Here is a 23,069-nt window from a genome sequence, read left to right as displayed (position 1 = left end):
AGGTAGAGAGAGGTAGAGAGGTAGAGAGTAGAGAGCGAGTAATAGAGAGTAGAGAGTGAGTAGTAGAGAGTAGTAGAGAGTAGAAGAGAAAGTATCAGATAGTGAGTAGTAGAGAGTAGTAGAGTGAGTAGTAGAGAGTGAGTAGTAGAGAGTGAGTAGTAGAGAGTAGTAGAGAGTGAGTAGTAGAGTGAGTAGTAGAGAGTAGTTCAGAGTGAGTAGCAGAGAGCGAGTATTAGAGAGTAGTAGAGAGTGAGTAGCAGAGTGAGTAGTAGAGAGTAGTAGAGAGTGAGTAGTAGAGAGTAGTAGAGAGTGAGTAGTAGAAAGTAGTAGAGAGAGAGTAGTAGAGAGTGAGTAGTAGAGAGTAGTAGAGAGTAAGTAGAGAGTGAGTAGTGGAGAGAGAGTAGTAGAGAGAGAGTAGTAGAGAGAGTAGTAGAGTAGTAGAGAGTGAGTAGTAGAGTGAGTAGTAGAGAGTAGTTGAGAGCGAGTAATAGAAAATGAGTGGTGGAGAGTGAGCAGTAGAGAGTAGTAGAGAGTGAGTAGTAGAGAGTGAGAAGTAGAGAGAGTAGTAGAGAGTGAGTAGTAGAGTGAGTAGTAGAGAGTAGTTGAGAGCGAGTAATAGAAAATGAGTAGTGGAGAGTGAGCAGTAGAGAGTAGTAGAGAGTCAGCAGTAGAGAGTAGTAGAGTGAGTAGTAGAGAGTGAGTAGTGGAGAAAGAGTAGTAGAGAGTGAGTAGTAGAGTAGTAGAGAGTGAGTGGTAGAGAGTAGTAGAGTGAGTAGTAGAGAGGGAGTAGTAGAGAGAGTAATAGAGAGTGAGTAGTACAGTAGTAGAGAGTGAGTGGTAGAGAGTAGTAGAGAGCAGTAGAGTGAGTAGTAGAGAGTGAGTAGTAGAGAGAGAGTAGTAGAGAGTGAGTAGTAGAAAGTAGTAGCGAGTGAGTAGTAGAGAGTGAGTAGTTTAATATAAAAGGGACACAATGAGGAGGTTCATTTTGCCATAGGAATTATGATTAGTGCGGAAAAAAGAAAATTAGGGCACATTTTGAGTGACTTCTCAAATCCTCTACTATTTCATAAAAAAATTCTGACATGCAGACTGAAACATGCACTTTTAATACCAGCAGCAGACTTCCCTGGTGAGCAGTAGCTTTACTACAGTGATCTAATAAGCAACTAGAGTGCTAACATTCCGAATTTATGGCAAATGTGTGACACATCTGAATGCCTTCTTGATGGAATGAAAGTAAAAAACCTGAAAGTATTTCCTACTGAGGAGATTGTGGTAAATGAGGAAATTAGGAAACTTCAAAACAAATAAGTCTCCCAAGATGGCCACCAGAGACAAAAGAGCCCAAATGTAGCACAAATATCACCGAGATGTAGCCCAAATATAGCCCAATGACAGAATGTCCCAGAGTGTTTTAAAGAACAACTAGAGCGCTAACAGTCTTACTTATGACAAAAGTATGGCACACCTGATGCCATCTTTATTGGAATAAAGTGGTAACACTTGAAACATTTAATTTACAAAGGAACAATATGAGGGGGTTCATTTTGCCATAGAAATTATGATTAGTGCTGCAGAAAGAAAGATTAGGGCCCATTTTGACTTCTCAAATCCTCTTCCATTTCATTAAAAAATTCTGACATGCAGACTGAAACATGCACTCTGAATACCAGCAGCAGACTTCCCTGGTGAGCAGTAGCTTTACTACGGTGATCTAATGAGCAACTAGAGTGCTACCATTCAGAATTAATGGAAAATGTGTGACACATCTGAATGCCTTCTTGATGGAATCAAAGTAAACAAGCATTGAAAATGCAATAGGTCTCGCCCTCGTTTAAGTTAAAGCAATTCTGTTTGTAATTAGGTGGCTTTTTAGCTTTGCTTGTATTAGAGTTTTTCAAACTTTCATGTACATACCATGCATATGTATGCATATATGTATATGTATATGTTTGCATGCATTTATATTTATATAGTAATGCAGATTATATTTATATGTTTATATATATATATATACACATACATATATATAAATGCATATGCATATATATGCATATATATATGTGAATATGTGTGCATGTACAGAGAGGTAGAGAGGTAGAGGTGTATAGGTAGAGGTTTAGAGGTAGAGAGGTAGAGGTAGAGAGGTAGAGAGTAGTAGAGAGAGAGGTAGAGAGAGGTAGAGAGGTAGAGAGTAGAGAGCGAGTAATAGAGAGTAGAGAGTGAGTAGTAGAGAGTAGTAGAGAGTAGAAGAGAAAGTATCAGATAGTGAGTAGTAGAGAGTAGTAGAGTGAGTAGTAGAGAGTGAGTAGTAGAGAGTGAGTAGTAGAGAGTAGTAGAGAGTGAGTAGTAGAGTGAGTAGTAGAGAGTAGTTCAGAGTGAGTAGCAGAGAGCGAGTATTAGAGAGTAGTAGAGAGTGAGTAGCAGAGTGAGTAGTAGAGAGTAGTAGAGAGTGAGTAGTAGAGAGTAGTAGAGAGTGAGTAGTAGAAAGTAGTAGAGAGAGAGTAGTAGAGAGTGAGTAGTAGAGAGTAGTAGAGAGTAAGTAGAGAGTGAGTAGTGGAGAGAGAGTAGTAGAGAGAGAGTAGTAGAGAGAGTAGTAGAGTAGTAGAGAGTGAGTAGTAGAGTGAGTAGTAGAGAGTAGTTGAGAGCGAGTAATAGAAAATGAGTGGTGGAGAGTGAGCAGTAGAGAGTAGTAGAGAGTGAGTAGTAGAGAGTGAGAAGTAGAGAGAGTAGTAGAGAGTGAGTAGTAGAGTGAGTAGTAGAGAGTAGTTGAGAGCGAGTAATAGAAAATGAGTAGTGGAGAGTGAGCAGTAGAGAGTAGTAGAGAGTCAGCAGTAGAGAGTAGTAGAGTGAGTAGTAGAGAGTGAGTAGTGGAGAAAGAGTAGTAGAGAGTGAGTAGTAGAGTAGTAGAGAGTGAGTGGTAGAGAGTAGGAGAGAATATTAGAGTGAGTAGTAGAGAATAGTAGAGTGAGTAGTAGATCGAGTAGTATAGAGTAGTATAGTAGAGAGTGAGTAGCAGAGAGAGTAGTAGAGAGTAGTAGAGATTGAGTAGAAGAGAGTGAGTAGCAGAGAGTGAGTGGTAGAGAGTAGGAGAGAGTAGTAGAGTGAGTAGTAGAGAATAGTAGAGAGTGAGTAGTAGAGCGAGTAGTAGAGAGTAGTAGAGTAGTAGAGAGTGAGTAGTAGAGAGTGAGTAGCAGAGAGTAATAGAGAGTAGTAGAGATTGAGTAGTAGAGAGTGAGTAGCAGAGAGTAGTAGAGAGCGATTAGTAGAGAGTGAGTAGTGGAGAGTGAGTAGTAGAGAGCGAGTAGTAGAGAGTGAGTAGTAGAGAGTGAATAGTAGAGAGTGAGTAGTAGAGAGAGAGTAGTAGAGAGTGAGTAGTAGAGAGTAGTAGAGGTAGTAGTAGAGAGTGAGTAGTAGAGAGTAGTAGAGAGAGAGTAGTAGAGAGTGAGTAGTAGAGAGAGAGTAGTAGAGTAGTAGAGAGTGAGTGGTAGAGAGCAGCAGAGAGTAGTAGAGTGAGTAGTAGAGAGTGAGTAGTAGAGAGTGAATAGTAGAGAGTAGTAGAGAGAGAGAGTAGTAGAGAGTGTAGTAGAGAGTGAGTAGTAGAGAGTAGTAGCGAGTGAGTAGTAGAGAGTGAGTAGTAGAGTAGTAGAGAGTGAGTGGTAGAGAGTAGTAAAAAGTGAGTAGTAGAGAGTGAATAGTAGAGAGTAGTAGAGAGAGTAGTAGTAGACAGTGAGTAGTAGAGAGTAGTAGAGAGTGAGTAGTAGAGAGTGAGTAGTAGAGAGTAGTAGCGAGTGAGCAGTAGAGAGTGAGTAGTAGAGAGTGAGTAGTTGAGAGTGAGTAGTAGCGAGTGAGTAGTAGAGAGTAGTAGAGTAGTAGAGAGCAGTAGAGAGTGAGTACTAGAGAGAGAGTAGTAGAGAGTCAGTAGTAGAGTAGTAGAGAGTATTCAGTCAGTGTCAGTCAGTGTCAGTAAGTCAGTCAGTGTCAGTCAATTAGTGTCATTCAGTGTCAGTCAATCAGTGTCAGTCAGTGTCAATCAGTGTCAGTCAGTCAGTCAGTGTCAGTCAGTCAGTGTCAGTCAATCAGTGTCAGTCAGTGTCAGTGTCAGTCAATCTGTGTCAGTCAGTGCCAATCAGTCATTGTCAGTCAGTCAGTGTCAGTCAGTCAGAGTCAGCTAGAGCAGCTCTGCTGACCTGGTTCTCTGGCTCTAAAGCAGCTCTGCTGACCTGGTTCTCTCTCTCTAAAGTAGCTCTGCTGACCTGGTTTCTCTGGCTCTACAGCAGGTCTGCTGACCTGGTTCTCTGGCTCTAGAGCAGCTCTGCTGACCTAGTTCTTATGCTACAGAGTAGCTCTGCTGATCTAGTTCTCTGGCTCTACAACAGCTCTGATGACCTGGTTCTCTGGCTCTAAAGCAGCTCCGCTGACCCAGTTCTATGGCTCTGAAGCAGTTCTGCTGACATGGTTCTCTGGCTCTAGAGCAGCTCTGCTGACCTGGTTCTCTCCCTCTAAAGCAGCTCTACTGGCCTGGTTTCTCTGGCTCTGCAGCAACTCTCCAGACCTGGTTCTCTGGCTCTAGAGCAGCTCTGTTGACCTGGTTCTTTGGCTCTAGAGCAGCTCTACTGACCTGGTTCTATGGATCTAAAGCAGCTCTGCTGACCTGGTTCTGTGGCTCTAAAGCAGCTCAGCTGATTTGGTTCTCTGGCTCTAGGGTAGCTCTGCTGACCTGGTTCTCTGGCTCTAAAGCAGCTCTGCTAACCTGGTTCTCTGGCTCTAAAGCAGCTCTGCTGGCCTGGTTCTCTGGCTCTAAAGCAGCTCTGCTGACCTGGTTCTCTCCCTCTAAAGCAGCTCTGCTGACCTGGTTTCTCTGGCTCTACAGCAGCTCTGCTGACCTAGTTCTTAGGCTCTAGAGCAGCTCTGCTGACCTGGTTCTCTCTCTCTAAAGCAGCTCTGCTGACCTGGTTTCTCTGGCTCTACAGCAGGTCTGCTGACCTGGTTCTCTGGCTCCAGAGCAGCTCTGCTGACCTAGTTCTTATGCTACAGAGTAGCTCTGCTGATCTAGTTCTCTGGCTCTACAACAGCTCTGCTGACCTGGTTCTCTGGCTCTAAAGCTGTTCTGCTGACCCAGTTCTATGGCTCTGAAGCAGTTCTGCTGACATGGTTCTCTGGCTCTAGAGCAGCTCTGCTGACCTGGTTCTCTCCCTCTAAAGCAGCTCTACTGACCTGGTTTCTCTGGCTCTGCAGCAGCTCTGCAGACCTGGTTCTTCTGGCTCTAGAGCAGCTCTGTTGACCTGGTTCTTAGGCTCTAGAGCAGCTCTACTGACCTGGTTCTATGGCTCTAAAGCAGCTCTGCTGACCTGGTTCTATGGCTCTAAAGCAGCTCTGCTGATTTGGTTTTCTGGCTCTAGAGTAGCTCTGCTGACCTGGTTCTCTGGCTCTAAAGTAGCTCTGCTAATCTGGTTCTCTGGCTCTAAAGCAGCTCTGCTGGCCTGGTTCTCTGGCTCTAAAGCAGCTCTCCTGACCTGGTTCTCTCCCTCTAAAGCAGCTCTGCTGACCTGGTTTCTCTGGCTCTACAGCATCTCTGCTGACCTGGTTCTCTGTCTCTAGAGCAGCTCTGCTGACCTAGTTCTTAGGCTCTAGAGCAGCTCTGCTGACCTGGTTCTCTGGCTCTACAGCAGCTCTGCTGACCTGGTTTTCTGCACTCACGATGCACGCATCCGACTTCGCGAAAATATATTTAAAAATAATGTAAGTTTATTATAAGTACAAATATATTATTTTGATGAATATCTTACATAATCTCTTGCCTTAATATGTATATTAAAGACACATACATATCATTTTGGAACATAAATTTTTTTGCGGGAGTCGCGCACCCAGCACGCCCCAGCACGTATATGATGTCACGCGGGACTCGCAACCACGCAAACATCTCGTACCGTAATGCGCATGTGTCGCAAATGCGCGGGAGCAGGAGTCGCAGACTGGTCGCATACCAATCGCGCATATCACGTGATATTAAATGTATATGTTGTAACTGAAAAACACGCAGCCGTCGCACACCATACGTGGATCCTTCATGACTTTTCTAAAATGGTGGCTAGAATGCGCGCACCCACCTTGATGTGTACACTTTGAGTGCGAATTTTCTTTTAAAGGAAATAATATAAATATATTAAAATAAAAAATGAAAACAAGAAAATTAATCAATATTTCAGTTTTAATAAAAAAAAACAAATTTGTGCAATTTTCAGAAAAATATATAATGTTATTTAATGAATAAAATATTTATAAATAATCAGTTAAAAAACTGTAGAAAATCAGTACAAAAAATAGATATAACTACTATCACACTTAAAAGTTAGCATTTAAAAAATCTTTGAAATTCACTGAAAAAAACATAGGTTTCAGAGACGTTATAGTTAGAAATTAGCATTTAAAAAACCTTAGAAATTCACATAAAAAACCATAGGTTTCAGGGGTGTTATAGTTAGCTGCCCATTTCACTCATACAAAACCATAGAAATTCCTCCGTTATAGTTAGTTCTGCTAACTATAACTCACGCGCCCGCAATGCACTGCTGATGATGTCACATATTGCATCATTCATGACATGGTCAGTGACATCACTGATGACATCCCTGATGATATCTCAATTGACATCACTGATGACATCATCCACTTGACAATCTGATACACCTCCTCATACACTAGTATAACCTTTCATCACTCACTGTAAAATACAGAGTACCATATTTGAAATCATTGACACACCAATACCAGTTACTACATACCCACTCACTGATTCCTAAGTCTACACACACAACTACCCATTCAACAACAGAATCATCTATACATGCAGTCATTAATTAATAGAACACTATCAAATGCACTTATACACATATATAGACATTGACACATCAGCAATCATCTTAGTCGGTTATGCAGTCATCCTACTCACTCATGAAAAAAATGTATCGCACTTAAATTTACTCACTTACACAATTACCCAACAACACCCCATTTATTCAAACACATAGTAACTCATCGTTAATAATGTGAAGAGTACTCAACAAGTAAAAACATTTCCTGGTCCTAGATATTGGAAGAAAGAGAAAAAAAGTAGAAAACACTTAATAGCGACTAATGCTGTGTATGGCATGTGTAGTCCTTTTTCACTGTTGAAGACCCAAATTTATTTAAACCCTGCTGTGACTGATCCTCACATTTAGCATATGATTAAGACCCATGTCGGGTAGAAATGCGTAATGCTTTATCTGTTGGAGAATAAAATTACTTACCTATGTCCCACTGGAGGGCTTGTTTTCACGCAGCGGGTCCTGCGTGGATGTCTGATGTTATATATAAGAGGACCTTCATTGCCGCCCAAAGGAAAAAACTATTAGAGGGAACACTGCTCATGAGGCAATTAATTATAAATTTGGGGAAGTTTATCCAAAGATTTCAAAAAAGATAATTTACATTCTATAAGGAAAATGTGTCTAAAGTTAAAAACAATGTTGCTGAATGTTCCTCCCTTGCATTTGGGAATGGTTAGGTGGTCTGGTAACTTCCAAAGCCAATTTGTTCCATGGCTTAAAGGGTGTCTCTGTTGGGGATAATGGGTTTTAAATTAATATATTGTTTTGTCACTTGCAGCACTCCTGACAGACCCACATTCTACTGAGTAATCATTTCTCACTGAGTCAGTTTTTCCAGGTCTTTCCTACACAATACTGAATCTGCAGCTATACAAGCTACGGCCAACAGTACGTGTTTGTTAGAAATCGGGTTTCTAGTTGGCAGAGATACGCACCCTATACAAGCAGGAACCACAACCCTTGTCAGGGTAAGTGAAATACACACTATAAATTAACCTGTGCTCATCCCCTGGTAGCTTGGCACAGAGCAGTCAGTCTTAATTTAAGAGGAAATATGTAAAGTATTAGTGCAACACTTTAAACAGTAACACAGTAAAAACACCACAAAAGACTCCACACCAGATTAAAAAAATAGATTAAGATTTCATAAATAAAAGACCACCAAAACAACAACAAATTTAATAAGTAGAAGTCAAGATAAGAATTTAAAAAAATGAAAAGTAAAAAATAGCACTTAGAAGCAATGGGCGCCTATGGGATTATCTGGTTGTGGTGGATCAGGACAAAGTTAAGAGTTCCGACCGATTGTGATGCAGTGCAGGCCTGATGCAGGAGCCATGGAAGGACCGCTGAACAAAAGTACCTTGATCCTGGTCGCAACAGCGTGATGAGCGATTCAGCCGAGCAATGCATCAGTGTTGATCCCGCAGTCGAGGTGATATGTTGATTTTCACCACCCAGTAATGGCGATGTGCCGTTCCGAAGGCAAAGCGCCAGTTCCGAGATACCTTGGTTCTGAGTGCCATGTGCTGGGTATCCCAACACAGTCAAGGGGATGCATCAATCCTCTCTCACTTCAGTTGCGGCAATGCTGTGGTTTCGATGCGTCAGGTTCCAATGGCAATGCGCGGGTCCCAAGTGCAATGTGCTGGTTCTGTTCCTGCAACAGCGGCGATACATTCCTTCTGCTTCACACAGCAGAGGATGCATCAGTTCCACTAGAGCATGTTGACCACACTAGCCCCAGACTATGCTGGGGAAGGGAACTAGAGGCAGACAGGGCGTCAGGAGCAGGCCAGCCTCCAACATAAACTGTTATACACAAATGAGGCCGCTCCCGATTTAATGACCTAAAAGGTGCTCAGGGTTGTTTTGTGTATGTAAATGTAGGCATCTCACAAAAAGTTTAGGACTGGCCTCACACACCACCTGGTGTCATGCATCATCAACGGCCTTCCTCGCCCTCTAAAAACTTGGTTTGATAGAGGGCGGGCATGCACCTGACGACAGGGATGCACTTCTAAACTAAGTGGGGGCCCAAAGTGCGTGAGTGATATTTAAAAACCATTACAGTTGCCTCACTAAATTTTAATGGAATAGGTAGCTGGATGGTATTAAAAACAAGTGAACCGTGATATGGGGAAAGATATTAACACCTCGCTGTATAGAATTGGGTCAACATGTTTCTGCCTAGTGTCATACAGTGGTACGTGGCATTCATCAGGACTTATATTTATATTTATAAAGGGCTCCGCTCTTACCAACACTGTGGCTAGAAAACCACTAGGTGGGGTGACCTTTGTCACTCTCTAGTTCCTGGGGGTCCTTTGTAACCCTGTAAAGAAAAAAGAAAAGAAGCGTACAAAACACCCATCAGGATACTTAGGTAATTCAAGCAAAAATAGGAATCACACCACACATTCTTAGCGCGTGTGGTTTGGTGTGTAACACGTGCCTATCATACGTGAACACACAAGTAATTAAAATGTAGGAGAGATACCTCCCACGTCTTACCCACAGCCTTCACCCTACGTACTTCATGGGAGGTGGAATATAGGGAAAGCCCTTGTGGTCAAACCCTAAAAAAGTTAAGCACAAGTAGCCATGTTAGGGGACAAGAACCTTAAAGCAGGTTAAACATGGAGGGTGTTCCCTTCATAAACATGCATCCATCATACATTCTCCCAAAGTTGCCTTACTTCATCAAGGTGTGCTCTCCGCGGCATCACCTTGCAGGATTCAGCTCTCCTCCCCGGTGATAAATGAACATGGTGGAGCGAGCAGTATAAGTAGTGTGCTTAATTGGTGCGAATAGCGGGAGGGACGAGCAATCATCGCTGAGTGAAGAAACCTGCGGGACTTCCGGTGTCTCTGCGTGTGCCGATTGTTTGGTAGTCAAACATAGCCTGACCTGCGCCCTAGGAGTCGCTGCAGTGTGCGTAGGTATCCGGTGTCACACGCAGCGTCTGTGTGGATTGCCTGGTGTGCACCTGATTCAGAGCGAGCCAAACGAATCATGAGCACGCCTAATCTGAATGTTGGCGCATATTAAGATGCACACGTATCTGGTGTCCCACCTGGAAGTCAGGCGCTAACCTGACCCGGTGTTTTTTGAAGTGCTTGGAGCGCGCACTGAATCTCCGCGGTGGCCTATAGTGCCACGATGGACTGATTGGATGCTGCATGTTTATGTATGTGCTACGGCGCTGAGTTAACGTGTGCGTGTCCCAAGTACAAGATAGGATTTGTCTGGCAAAATTGCCTGCCTAGTTTTTAAATGTTGTGGAAGGCGTCCCATTCCTGCGCGGCGCTCAATAAAATATCGATCACAAGATCAACCCTCCACAGAGAATTAATTAGTCTAAAGGGTAAACATTTTATGTTCTTTAACCCGCACTTAAAGGCCAAGAGAGCACTAGTGCTGACACGCTTATCTCTATGGTCCCAGAGCTCAACCCCGTGGTGGTAATAAGGAGTGTCACACCAGGTTCTAATAATGTGTGCACCAACATGGTCTATAAGCCCCAGAGGGTATTACCAGCCAGTTCTCATGTAGTGGCTACTCTTCCCATGAATTCAGTCGTTTTCTAGGGCATGTAACTCCTTTATTTGTGTAAATGCAGAAGCGGCTCCGTAGCCACAAATATGCGGATAGACCTATACAAAGGCGGTTATTCTTACTGCTCCATCTGTAGCCAGGGAATCTCATCATTAAGACCAGTTACCCATGATCGGTGATGGAGAACCCAACGTTGCTCTCTTATAAATAGAGCTTTCGCCATGTCCGTTTTACGTTTTATCATTCATGACCTCCAGGACCACCCATCTGAGGTCGGTGTCTTTGTGGTTTTTCCAAGAAAGTGTTTGGTTAGCTTGGTGTTGGATTTCCTACACCTGATAGTACTGTGATGTTCATTTATACGGGTCTTTATTTTCCTTGTGGTCATGCCCACATATCTGAGGTCACATGGGCATGTCAGCAAGTATACCACCCGCTCAGTATTGCAATTGCTGAAGTCTTTTAACTGCCATGGGTTGCCTGTACCTATATCCACTTCCTTGGTTGTGGACGTCAGTGGGCAGGCTACACAGTTCCCACATGGGAAGTGTCCATATGGTCTCTGATGGTTCCATGGTGTGGTTTGGACTGTTGTTTCTATTTACTGTATCTGCGCCTGGACCAAATCGTCGCATAGGCTCCTACTCCATTTGAACCAGAAGAGGGGAAGTGTCCATTGTTTGTCCGCGCTGTTCAGAATGTGCCATTTCTTTCTTATGATGTTTTAAACTAGATTCGATACAGGAGTATAAGTAGTGACACAAACTACCCTGTCTGTTTTTACTTTGTTTGTGGTTTCCAAGAGTCCTTCCCAATGGTTGTTCCTGGCCCTTTTTTTGCCTTTTTCACTATTTTTGCAGGATAATTGCGATCCCAAAGTTTCTTTTCCAGTTGGTCAGCTTGCTCTTTAAATGTTTCTATGTTAGAGCAGTTCCTTCGTATTCGAAGGAACTGGCCTACCGGCAAGTTTTTGTCATGGGGCCCTTGGGTGGTAACTCTCGTATAACAATAAACTGTTTTTGTCTGTTGGTTTATTGTGTACTTTGGCACAAATCCCTTCTGTGGTCATCGAGATTTCCAGGTCCAAGAAAATGGCATGCACTTTATCAATAGAGTGGGTAAACTTCAAGTGTTCATCCCTGGTGTTAATCCATTGTGTGAACAACGTTGCTTCTTCCACAGTTCCATGCCATATGATGAGCTCGTCATCTATTAAGCGCTTCCAGGTCTTCAGTTGCGCTACATAAGGGTTACTCTGATTGAAGATGAAATCCTCTTCAAACTGATGTACAGAAAGGCACGCCATGCTTGGTGCAAATGTGCTCCCCATGGACGTGCCTTTGATCTGGGGTATGTCGTATCTTCGAATTCCCAAAAATTCTCAGTGAGGGCCACTTCTGCACATTCAAGGATGAAGTGTATCGGGGTTGTAAACACCCACTCCATGCTTAATAAGATATGTTCCACCAAAGCTAGTGTGCGCCTCTGTGGGATACTTGTGTAGAGCGCCTCGATATCCATTGTTATAAATATATCTTCAGTGGTGTTTATGTCCAGGTCCCGTAGATGGCAGAGGACGTCTTTCGTGTCTCGTAGGTATGAGGGTGAACTGCGACAGGGGTTCCAGGAGTGATCCGATACAGGACACTATCGGTCTTCCTGGTGGCGGTGTTTTATCCTTGTGGATTTTTGGAAGGGTATAGAACCTTGGTGTACGGGGGTTGTCATTGATGAGAAACTCAGCTTCATGTCTCGTGATCCATTTGTTGGTGACCACCTCATCCACCATGCTTTTAATTCTATTCATAAGTCGGCCGGTGGGGTCGCTGTGGTACACTTCAAGCTGTTGGTGTCACTTAGCAGTCTGTTGCACTCTTTCCGGTACATTGTCAAGTTCATGAGCACGATGGCGCCCCACTTGTCAGCTGGTTTGATTACCAGGTCCCTCTTGTTTTTTAAGGAATGAAGTGCACTTCTTTCTCCTTTTATCAGGTTTTGGAAACCTTTTGTGTTTTGAAAATCAATCCTCTAAACCTCCTTGAGGACTGCCTGTTCGAATGCGTGTATGTTGCATGGGACATTCTGGGATGGTGGTGAAAAAGTGGATTTTTTCCTTAACCCAGTGTTGTTCTCTCTACTTTGTTCTTCTCCGTTGTCACCGAAAAAATCTCTGAGTTTAATCTTCCTGAAGAATTGCATTCAGGAGGAAAGGATCGTTCGTGGGTGTTGGGACGAAGCCCAGGCCTTTCGACAAGACGGACTCTTCATCTTTTGTGATTAAGTGGTCACTAAGATTCACAATGTTTGTTATTCTTTGCTTGTTGATGGGCTGTTGCCCCTCCCTCCGTGTTACTGCCCCTTTTGCATGGGATGTTTGGTCTTCCCATTGGACTCTTGTGTTTCCGTCTCCACTCATGGGTAACTGGTCTTAATGATGAGATTCCCTGGCTACAGATGCAGCAGTAAGAATAACCACCTCTGTATAGGTCTATCCGCATATTTGTGGATACGGAGCTGCTTCTGCATTTACACAAATAAGGGAGTTATATGCCCTAGAAAACGACTGAATTCATGGGAAGAGTAGCCACTACATGAGAACTGGCTGGTAATACCCTTTGGGGCTTATAGACCATGTTGGTGCACACATTATTAGAATCTGGTGTGACACTCCTTATTACTGCCACGGGGTTGAGCTCTGGGACCACAGTGATAAGTGTGTCAGTACTACTGCTCTCTTGGACTTTAAGTGCGGGTTAAAGAACATAAACTTTTTACCCTTAACGCTAAATAATTCTCTGTGGAGGGTTGATCTTATGATCGATATTTTATTGAGCGCTGCGCAGGAATGGGACACCTTCCACAACATTTAAACACTAGACAGGCAATTTTGCCAGCCAAATCCTATCTTGTACTTAGGACACGTACAAGTTAACTTAGCGCCGTAGCGCATACATAAACATGCAGCCTCCAATCAGCCCCACTTCTTTTCTTTTTCCTTTACAGGGTTACAAAGGAACCCCAGGAAGTGGAGAGTGACAAAGGTCACCCCACCTAGTGGTTTTCTCACCACAGTGTTGGTAAGAGCGGAGCCCTTTATAAATATAAATATAGGTCCTGATGAATGCCATGTACCACTGTATGACACTAGGCAGAAACATGTTGACCCAATTCTATACGGCGAGGGGTTAATATCTTTCCCCATATTACGGTTCACTTGTTTTTAATACTATCCAGCTACCTATTCCATTAAAATTTAGTGAGGCAACTGTAATGGTTTTTAAATATCACTCACCCACTTTGGGCCCCCACTTAGTTTAGAAGTGCATCCCTCTCGTCATGTGCATGCCCGCCCTCTACCAAACCAAGTTTTAGAGGGCGAGGACGGCCGATGATGAAGCATGACACCAGGTGGTGTGTGAGGCCAGTCCTAAACTCTTTGTGAGATGCCTACACTCACATACACAAAACGCACTTTTTAGGTCATTAAATCTGGAGCGACTCCACTAGAGCAAGCACCTGGATCCACTTCCAATGGGTCAAGCACAGGAGCGGGGTGTAAGACTTTGATATCACTGAGTCTTAAAATTGGAAGCAAGTCAGCATGCCCTTGGAGATCAATCTGGGTTCAAGCCAGAGGGGCAGATTTACAATAAACTAACGCAGCACGGTGCAGCAAGGCATTTTGATGCACCATGCTGCGTTAGTTTGGAAAGCACATAGATGCAACATATTTACAACAACGTGTCTCATCTCTGTGGTTCCCCTGTCGCTGGCACTCAAACTGCTGCCATGTACCGATGCAGGCACCCTTTCACGATGGTGCAAGGATGCCTGCGTTGTGGGTAGATTGTTTTTGTTCAGGAAGGGTTCCCTTCCTGCACAAAAACAATCTGAAATGCTGTTTTTCAACTTCTATGTGTGAAGCATTAGCACACATAGAAGTTGAAAAACAGCATTCTTTCAATTATTGTTTATGTGCAGGATGGGAACCCTTCCTGAACAAAAACAATCATAAGAGGTGATTTCCTCTTTCAATGTGTGCTTCAGAATGCAGCACGCATAGAAACAGGAAACAAAAACAAGAGAAATGAACAAATTTCCCCTCATTGCACCTTCCTACGCCTCCCCTGGGGAGGCGTAGCATTCACACGAATTTCCGGATTTAAGGAATTGTAAATCTGGAAATGTGTCTCGTTCCATGGGTGTTGTGTGGGAACACCCACAGCAACACCCATGGAACGCCCCTTTTACGTAAAGCGCTGCGTGTTAAGGGGCCTTATTTACAAGGACAGGAAAAGCCACGGAGGGTGTCTTTTTCCTTGTCTTTTGTCTTTTCCTTTCCTTGTAAATACGGGGCAGTGTCTTGCGCTGCCAGTGCGTTACAAAAAGTGATGTACTAGCAGCGCAAGGGCTTGTAAATCTGCCCCAAAGAATCTAGTTATTCCTCTGCAAGGAAGAGGATAGCAGGCACCAGGGCAGCACAGCAGAAAAGCAGTTCCTCCAGAGCAGCAGTCCAGAATCGGGCCAGTCCTTGTAGCAGCACAGCAGTCCTGACTCCTGGTAGAGTTTCTTCACAGGTTCAGTAGTGTCTGATTGGTAGGGTCAGAGACCGAGTAATTATACCCAATTTTGCTTTTGAAGTGGAGGGGACTTCTAATCGGAACATTGAAGTGTACACAGGTCAGGTCTCCCAGCTCTGGCTCCAGACTCACTACAGTGCGTATGCAGCCCTTTGTGTAGACAGAACACAGCCTATTTAGGTGTAAGTGTCAGTTCCTCCCTCTCATCCTGCCCAGAATGGCCCATCAGGATGTGAATGGCCACTAAGTCACACCAAATGGCAGTTTAAACTGCACATACAGACCCTGCAGTGGCTAGCCAGAGACATGGTTCAGGTGCTACTTAAGTAGGTGGCAAAATCTGTCCTGCAGGCCCACTAATAGAATTTAATTTACAGGCCCCAACACATGAAGTGCACTTTACTGGGGTCTGATAAGTAAACTAAAATATGCCAATTGGGCAGGGACCAATGTTACCATGTTACATGCACTTTAGCACTGGCTAGAAGGGATAAAGTGCTCAGAGTCCTAAAGCCAACAAAAACAAGGTCAGAAATAGAGGGGGAAGGTAAAAGGTTTTGGGTGACCCTTCAGAGAGAGCTATTTTCCAACACTGTTCTACCATTGGCGAACGATGTGTACTCTAGCGGATGACCCTCTCAATGAGCCTCAGGTCAACTTGGAAACATTCATCCTGAACTTTGACCCTCTAATTCCAGCTCTGGTATTTCTAAAACAAATCCCCTATACCATGATGCCACATCTGTCTGTGCCCTTCATCTTGTCTTTGACATCACACCACAGCATCCAACTCACCTACCAACTCTGCACCACTGCAGCCTATAAACAGAAATGCAAACCACCATTCCTCATCAGGCCACCAACAACATTCTTCAGCCCCGAAATGGAACCATGCCAGAGCTCCGCAAATGTATGACCACACGGTGAGCAAGCAAGCCTCCCCCTCAGACATTTCCTAATCCTAAGTTTTAGTTTTTAATTAATGACATCTCTCCGGTTAAATCTTTCAATAGCTTGCCTATTGATTTTGCTTGTAGGGCAAAGTTTAACCCCTGTTTTTGCCTCCCATCTGAGCCCACTTCCCCACACCTATTCTTCTCTATCCATCAAGTTCAGATTTTAAAAAACACCTTTCAAGACCCCCTTATACTTTGTTAAAAGCATAACAGAGTGGAGCCACGTGAATTTTGTCTCCACCCTTCTCCATTTTGACCATGCCATATATACATACACATGGTCTCATGCATTTTTAACGTAATGTGGTGCACTTGAACAGATACAGAAAGTTAATTTACTGTATAATATCGACATATATATGACTGTGCATAGCAAGATTTTCCATGTGTTCATTTAAATGGTAATTAGCATTTGCAGCTTGACTGAATATGTATCCATAACTATGCATTTAAACATATATCAAATGATTTATACGTTATTTTAATCAATGGCCTTTAACATTTGGATTTTAATGTTTTCTTGGGTTGTAATGTTTATCTCTCCTCTGCTGATGCAGTCGTATGATCTCATAGTTAGTGACAGGCACATTATGTATAAGAGATGGTGATGCTCAGGAGGAGTATTATTACCATAGACGAGATGTGCTAGCGAACAAAGGGAGGGTCACTGCCTGTGCTGTGTCTGGAGATTAAAGGAACCCAAGGACATTCAAATGTGTGGATCAGAAGAGGGAAGATTTCAAGTGTAGTTGCAAATGTTTTACAGTGAGAAGGTGGAACATCCCTAAGACATGTGATATAGGATGCTGGAATGTTCTTTTGTGGGTTTAACTGGTGATAATACCTTAGCTTTACACAGATTCCTTTTAGATTTCTTGGGGTACAGACCACATTGCTTTTTCTCTGGTGTGTGGCTTTATGCTATACTATACCTTTGGCTTAAGAGAACTTCTACAGAAGGGCTCCACAAAGTTGACACCTTTCCGCTTTATTGGTTCAACTTAGGAATTCCCCAATGACACTAAGGCGCCGATTCCGATGTCGGACGGACTCAGGTCCGTCCGACATCGGTCAGGAGCCGTAACCGACCAACCTGCTGTCGTCGGTTACGGCCCTGCTAGTACGATGCGACTGAACAGGGTTCGGTCGCACTCGTATACAACACAATGCAAGCATGCATTCCGAGTGGAATGCATGCTTGCATCGTGGAAAGCAGGGTTGCAGTTCATCCCTGCACCCTGTGGGCGGCACCCCAAGGTGCCTGCCACCGGGTGCAGGGATCCACAGAGGGGCACCATCGGTGCCCCCAGGCCGCCATACGGCAACCTCGTACCCATGGAGGCCCTACTGAGGGCCCCCAAAGACAGTTTCCGACTGCCTTTTCGTGCCAGAAAAACTGGCACAAAAAGGCAGTGAAAAACTGCCATCGTACTCCCTCGGTCACAAAGAGGTGGCCGGGAGAGTACTGAGGGATTTCCGGATGGCAGACGGGCTCTCTGAGCCTGTCGTCCGCAATCCAGAAATCTGTGTCGGATTCCTTTCTGACCAAGCGCATCAGAATGGCACGGTTGGAAAGGAATCCGGCCGACATGATCCGAATCGGTCGGAAGGGCTCAGAGCGTCGGTCGGAGCCCTTCCGACCAAAATCGAAATCGACCCCTAAGTAGGTAAGACTTAGTTAGATAATCTGGCTTTACTCATGCATAGGCAAGGAGAACACGAGCCATATTCTGATCATCAAATTCTGTTCCTATTTTTTTTAATTGCCATTACTGAATTTCTTGTTTGTTTCATGTTGTTAAGGCTTACTTTTGTCTGCCAGACTGCTGTTTATTAGCTTGGCTCTGAATTTGTAATAAATCTGTACTTAATCTCATCGACCTACTTTGAGTCCTCACTATGTGGCCAAATGGGTACTGTAAATTGAATTTGTGTATGATGCTATCTCCTCTTTATTCTTCCGGCACCTCGAAAGTTCTGTTGCAGGGAAATTTGGACAAAGGACCCATGTGCTCTAGCAAGAGCATACACATATTCTTTGATTATCAGTTACTATAATGCTTAACAGTAAATATCCCAAGCAGAACTCAATTCTCTGAATGCATGATTTAGTAAAACTAACTGAACTTTAGAAATATTTCCAGCTACCGTGACGTTATTTAATATAAAATAATCAGAGAAATTTTAGTAGATGAAAAATGCTACAATACCTGCTGGGAACCATCACCCCAACAAGAAAAGACAAACAGGATTACAAGTAATAATTAAATCACAAGTTTCAGGTGCATGTTGTTCAGCTGATCTGTGATTGATCAGAATGCCACCTGCTGTTTACGTCTCTTGTATTGTTAACATGCTTATGGCTCTGACATGACTGCTTTGCTTCTTGGAAAGGAGGGGTGTTATTTCAAGAGCTCTGACAGCTGGCAATAGATGTGGAATCATGTCAAGAACCAAAAGTACTCAGTGTGAATCTCATTTCTTGGCATGCAGTTAGCTGGAAAGGTATCACATTGTTGCATGTAAGCCTGTCACACCGCGCAAAAAGAAGTAAAGAGGAGAGTGACTGGCTCTGCAGATTACCACCCGCTCCTGCTTCAGGCAGAAGCATTTACTTGGAGAGTCAGCGCAGTAGTAGCGAGAGACCTCTCCAACTCAGTCAAGCAGTTTCCTGGACATCCAAGGCTTTTTCATTACCAGAAACTTAGGATAGGGACAAGCCCTTCCAGCACCACAAATAAAAGAAAAGAGGACTGCCACGGAGGACTTCCCAATCCTGGCTATAACAGATTAAGCTCGTTTAAGGGTCATTCCATGTGGGATTTTGATCTTTCTTTGGGTTTGATCACATGTTTTACTGTATTGATGTAAAGGTAAACGTGTTTGCAATTTTGCCATTGCCATATGGCAAATCCACACCAGTTATGTGCAATTAGGAGAAAACCTCATGGAATAAGGAATTACCAAGTGGTAAATCCACACAGAATTACCAATTCCCTGGGTTTTACACTTAGATTTATCACCAGCACTGCAGTGCTTGTAAATGTAATCATGGCGGTTTGGGTGGAGTGGTGGGTGATAGAGGGGGTGTGGGGGGTAGGGAAGAAAAAGGCAAGGCATTTTCTGTCAGGGTAGAGCATTGTATGCGCCCAGTCATGAAATGGATTTGAGGGTTGAATGCTACTGTAGCCAAAGCCTCATGGAAATTTTCTGGCCTGCCCAGAAAAATTAGGTATGGTTCTCCCGCACCCAGAAAAATAGATCCACACTGAATTTCACTCCATCTGATTCAGATTCAGGGGTTTCTCTTGTTAATTTTCTCCCAGTTTTACTTGTCCCTGCTGTCAGCTAGATCTCCTCAGCAGAGAACAGACGTCCCCTCTGAAAAGGCGACAAGAACAAATACGACGCTGTAGTGTATGTTGTGGTGTACATGCATGTCCCCTCTAAATGTATATCCACATTGAGGTCCTAGTTTGATGGAGATGCAGATGAATTTCAAGATCTTACTAGAATAAGAGCTCAGGGTACCATGACATTTAGCACCAGTCATGGCCCTGAGCTCATTTACCCAGATTCAAATGCTAGACATATGGAGATGGATATTCTGCCAAATTATTATCTCAAGGCCATCATATGACACACATAGTGTGTCTAAAATATTGTGATATCAAAAATGTTGTGGGTTGGAGTATGGCATGTAGCAATTACCTTTTCTTTACTATGTACTATTTTTAAACATCATTGTTAAAAATGTCATTGCTTGTGATGAAATGTATGTCATTTGTTAAGTATAGGGTTATCATTCATATATTGTATTTGTTTTCAAAATAGTTTTTTATGGTAATTTTAAGAATGGGGGTTAGGTTTATAGGAGAATAGTGTGAGGAGAGAATTAACATTTTTATTTTATATTTTTGTTAATTTTTATTTTTTATGTGATTGTTTATAAAATGTAAAATGTTTTCAAAATGTATGTTTTATCATAAAATATATGTAAATTGGACTTTTAAATTTCAATGATTTAAAATGTCATTTTTACATGTATTTTTTAAAACAAATTTTTGGTTTGATATTTTAAAATTTTCCAAATTTGTAATAAATTTGTTTTCATGAATCTATTTTGAAAACACATTTTATTCCTTGTTATTTAAAAAAAAAAAGAAATTTATTAATACACTTCAATCAATCAATCAATTCGTCTTTATTCGATCATATTAAAAAAGATCATAAAGCACATATAAATAGATCAAATTTAAAAGTAATTTAATAATTCTGTTTTTAAAAAAGATACAAATAATTCATCACAATTTCTGCGATAAAGACGAAAATGCATAAAATATTAAAAGAAAGAAATGAACCTTTCCATGTACTAACTCTGGGTACTTAGGTTATCATTTTTACATACTCAATAGCGTGCACGCTGACCCTTTCCTCTTCCTCATGCAAGCCCACAGGAAAGACGCGACTAAATAGCACACCAGAGGGTCGGGAAGTGTTTTCAGGAAGTATAATGCTACCCAACACAGCTTAAAATTCATTTTCTTTAAAATTGGTTTAAGGTAGACAGTTCTTTCCCTCTGGTATAGGCAGCAGAATAGGAATATATGCAATTCTGTTTGAGGTGATAGATTATCACAGGGACACAAACTTAAGTCAGCGTGGTTATATGTTTTTTCCGGATAGCCTATCATTAAAGGTATCAGGTTAGTACGAAACGTTAATAATATAAATCTGTGTGGCATCCTGTTTACATTAGTTAAATAGGAAAAGTCTCCTCCAGTTGGAGGTGGGTTGAGGCTATATGCCCGAGCTGCATATTTCTCATTTTGTTGTATTCTTTGTTTGTAGTTGGTCTTCGACATAAACATATCACTCACTCTCTGTTTGGAAACCTTCTTACAGGCTAGGGGGTCTTTAAAAAGTTTGTGGAGACCAATCTCCCTTAGCCGTGACTCTACATAGTTGAGCCACCTAGATCTCTTCCATTTGTCCATTGCCAAACAACTCCTTAGTATTGACTGATTCAATGGAACTGTATCTCGCCTCCAAATTGAGTGCCAGAGGAGGAGTGGGGCTAGCTGGATATAGTCTGAAATATAAGGTATGTCCAGTTCCAAGTGTAAGATACCATTTGAAAAGGAGGAGGATAAACCCACTACAGATTTAAAGAATGTATTTTCAATAGTTTGTAGTGGTGTCGTTGCTGCCATACCCCACACCCCAGCTCCATAGGTCGCTGCTGCTTTAACTCTAGCCTGATATATAATATTTATCGATGTTAGTGGTGTAGCCCCCAATTTTCTAGCAAAACCTTTTAAGGCAACGATACCCCTCTCCATCACCATCTTTCTACCCTCCATTAGTTTTGCCCACAGCAAATCTTTGTCAAAAAGGATACCCAGATAGGGAAACGAGTTGACTATCTCGATTTTTTGCGCCCCTGCACAAAAGTGCCCCCTGCTATTAGTACAAACGACTTGGATTGGTTCACTTTTAGCTTAAGTGAATCCATAAAGGAGACATATGCAGTAATTAGCCTTTGTAGCCCAATCCCTGTTCTGGCGATTAAAACCGCATCATCTGCGTAGGCCAATTGGCGTAGGCCAATAAAGGTAGCATTTGATTATCGAAAAGTGGAACATCCCTAGTAGCCACTGTCAATGCCTTTTCTACTCCATTTGTATATAGGGAAAAAAGAAAAGGGGCCAGTACACTCCCCTGCCTTACACCCCGAGAGATTCTGAAAGAACGCGTGCAATCTCCATTTTTGGTGTAATGCACTGAAGCTGTTGCGCTTGCATATGACTGCCTTATAAAATTTAATATGGCAGGTTCAACCCTCATCGTCTCCATTATCAACCATAGCTTATCCTTCATTCTGGTGTACTTTTCTATTGTCAATGCTAAATTTAGACACTGATCTACAGTCCCCCTTCCCTGCTGGAAGCCGTACTGGGCCTGTATCAAGATCTTATTTTCTCTTCCCCAGTCCTCGAAATGAGAAAGGAGAAGGCGGCCCATAAGCTTTGATGTTGTATCCAGCAGGCAGATAGGTCTGTAGTTTTTTGGGTCTGCCCTATCCCCTATGACCACGAAGGGGGTGGAGATCCCAGTACTATACTATTTAAAACGTTTGTTAGTAGTGGGATCCATAAATCTGGGTTGTTCTAAAAGAGGTCTATAGGGACTCCATCGGGTCCTGGGGCCTTTCCCGAACTACATGAGTCCAGCCCTACGTTAACTTCAGTAAGTGAAAAAGATAGAGGAACTTGGCTTAACTTCTGCATTGGTGCATGACAATTTGGTGTGCCTAGGTGTGAGGTAAAAATATTTTCAAAATGTAGTACCCATTCCTCCTCCTCAATGTGTATCTCTAGAGATGGATCATTGGGGGTCTTAAAATAAGGCGCATTTACCAACTTCCAGAACTCAAAACTGTTTCCAGATTTAGCTGCTTCATCCAGATTTTCCCATAGGTCCACCCTGATTTCCTTTTCTGTTTTTTTCCTTGCTAATTTGTATGCGGCCCGCAATGTTCTTATTTCTTCATAGTTCCTCGGCTTAGCTTTTAGAGCATATATCAGAGCCTTCCTAGTTTTTGTAAAAAACGGGGTCAAACCAGCTCCCACCTTTGCCTCAATTTAGCGCTTTTGTTTTTGTTAAGGCTGATTTTCTATTTCCCAAGATATTACAGAATGCTTGTACAACTTCATCTGCTTGAGCATCTGGGTCTAAACATAGATAGATATCTTCTTTGGTATTTTCTATGATTTTTGGGACCAGCTTGGTTTTATCATTGTATGCCCATTTGAGCTGTACCCCATTTTTCCTGGCTACAATAGGTGTATCCACATTACTTCTCTGTTGTCTCTCAGGTATTAGTACATTCAATTCCATTGAAACTATGGTATGGTCGCTAAAAGTTGTCAAGATAGTATCGACCTTTACAACCCTTTCGATGAGCGGGGGCGTCAAAAGTATGTAATCAATCGTTGAACCCACCCCATTTCTTTGGAAAGTTTCCAGGAGGATATCTAAACTAAAGTCTGGATCCCGGGATATTTCCATATTTAAAGAAGCTAATAGCTTATTAAGA

This window comes from Triturus cristatus, chromosome 9 (assembly GCF_964204655.1).
Source record: "Triturus cristatus chromosome 9, aTriCri1.1, whole genome shotgun sequence".
In the NCBI taxonomy this organism is placed as follows: Eukaryota; Metazoa; Chordata; class Amphibia; order Caudata; family Salamandridae; genus Triturus; species Triturus cristatus.
Note: the sequence above shows the minus strand (reverse complement) of the source record.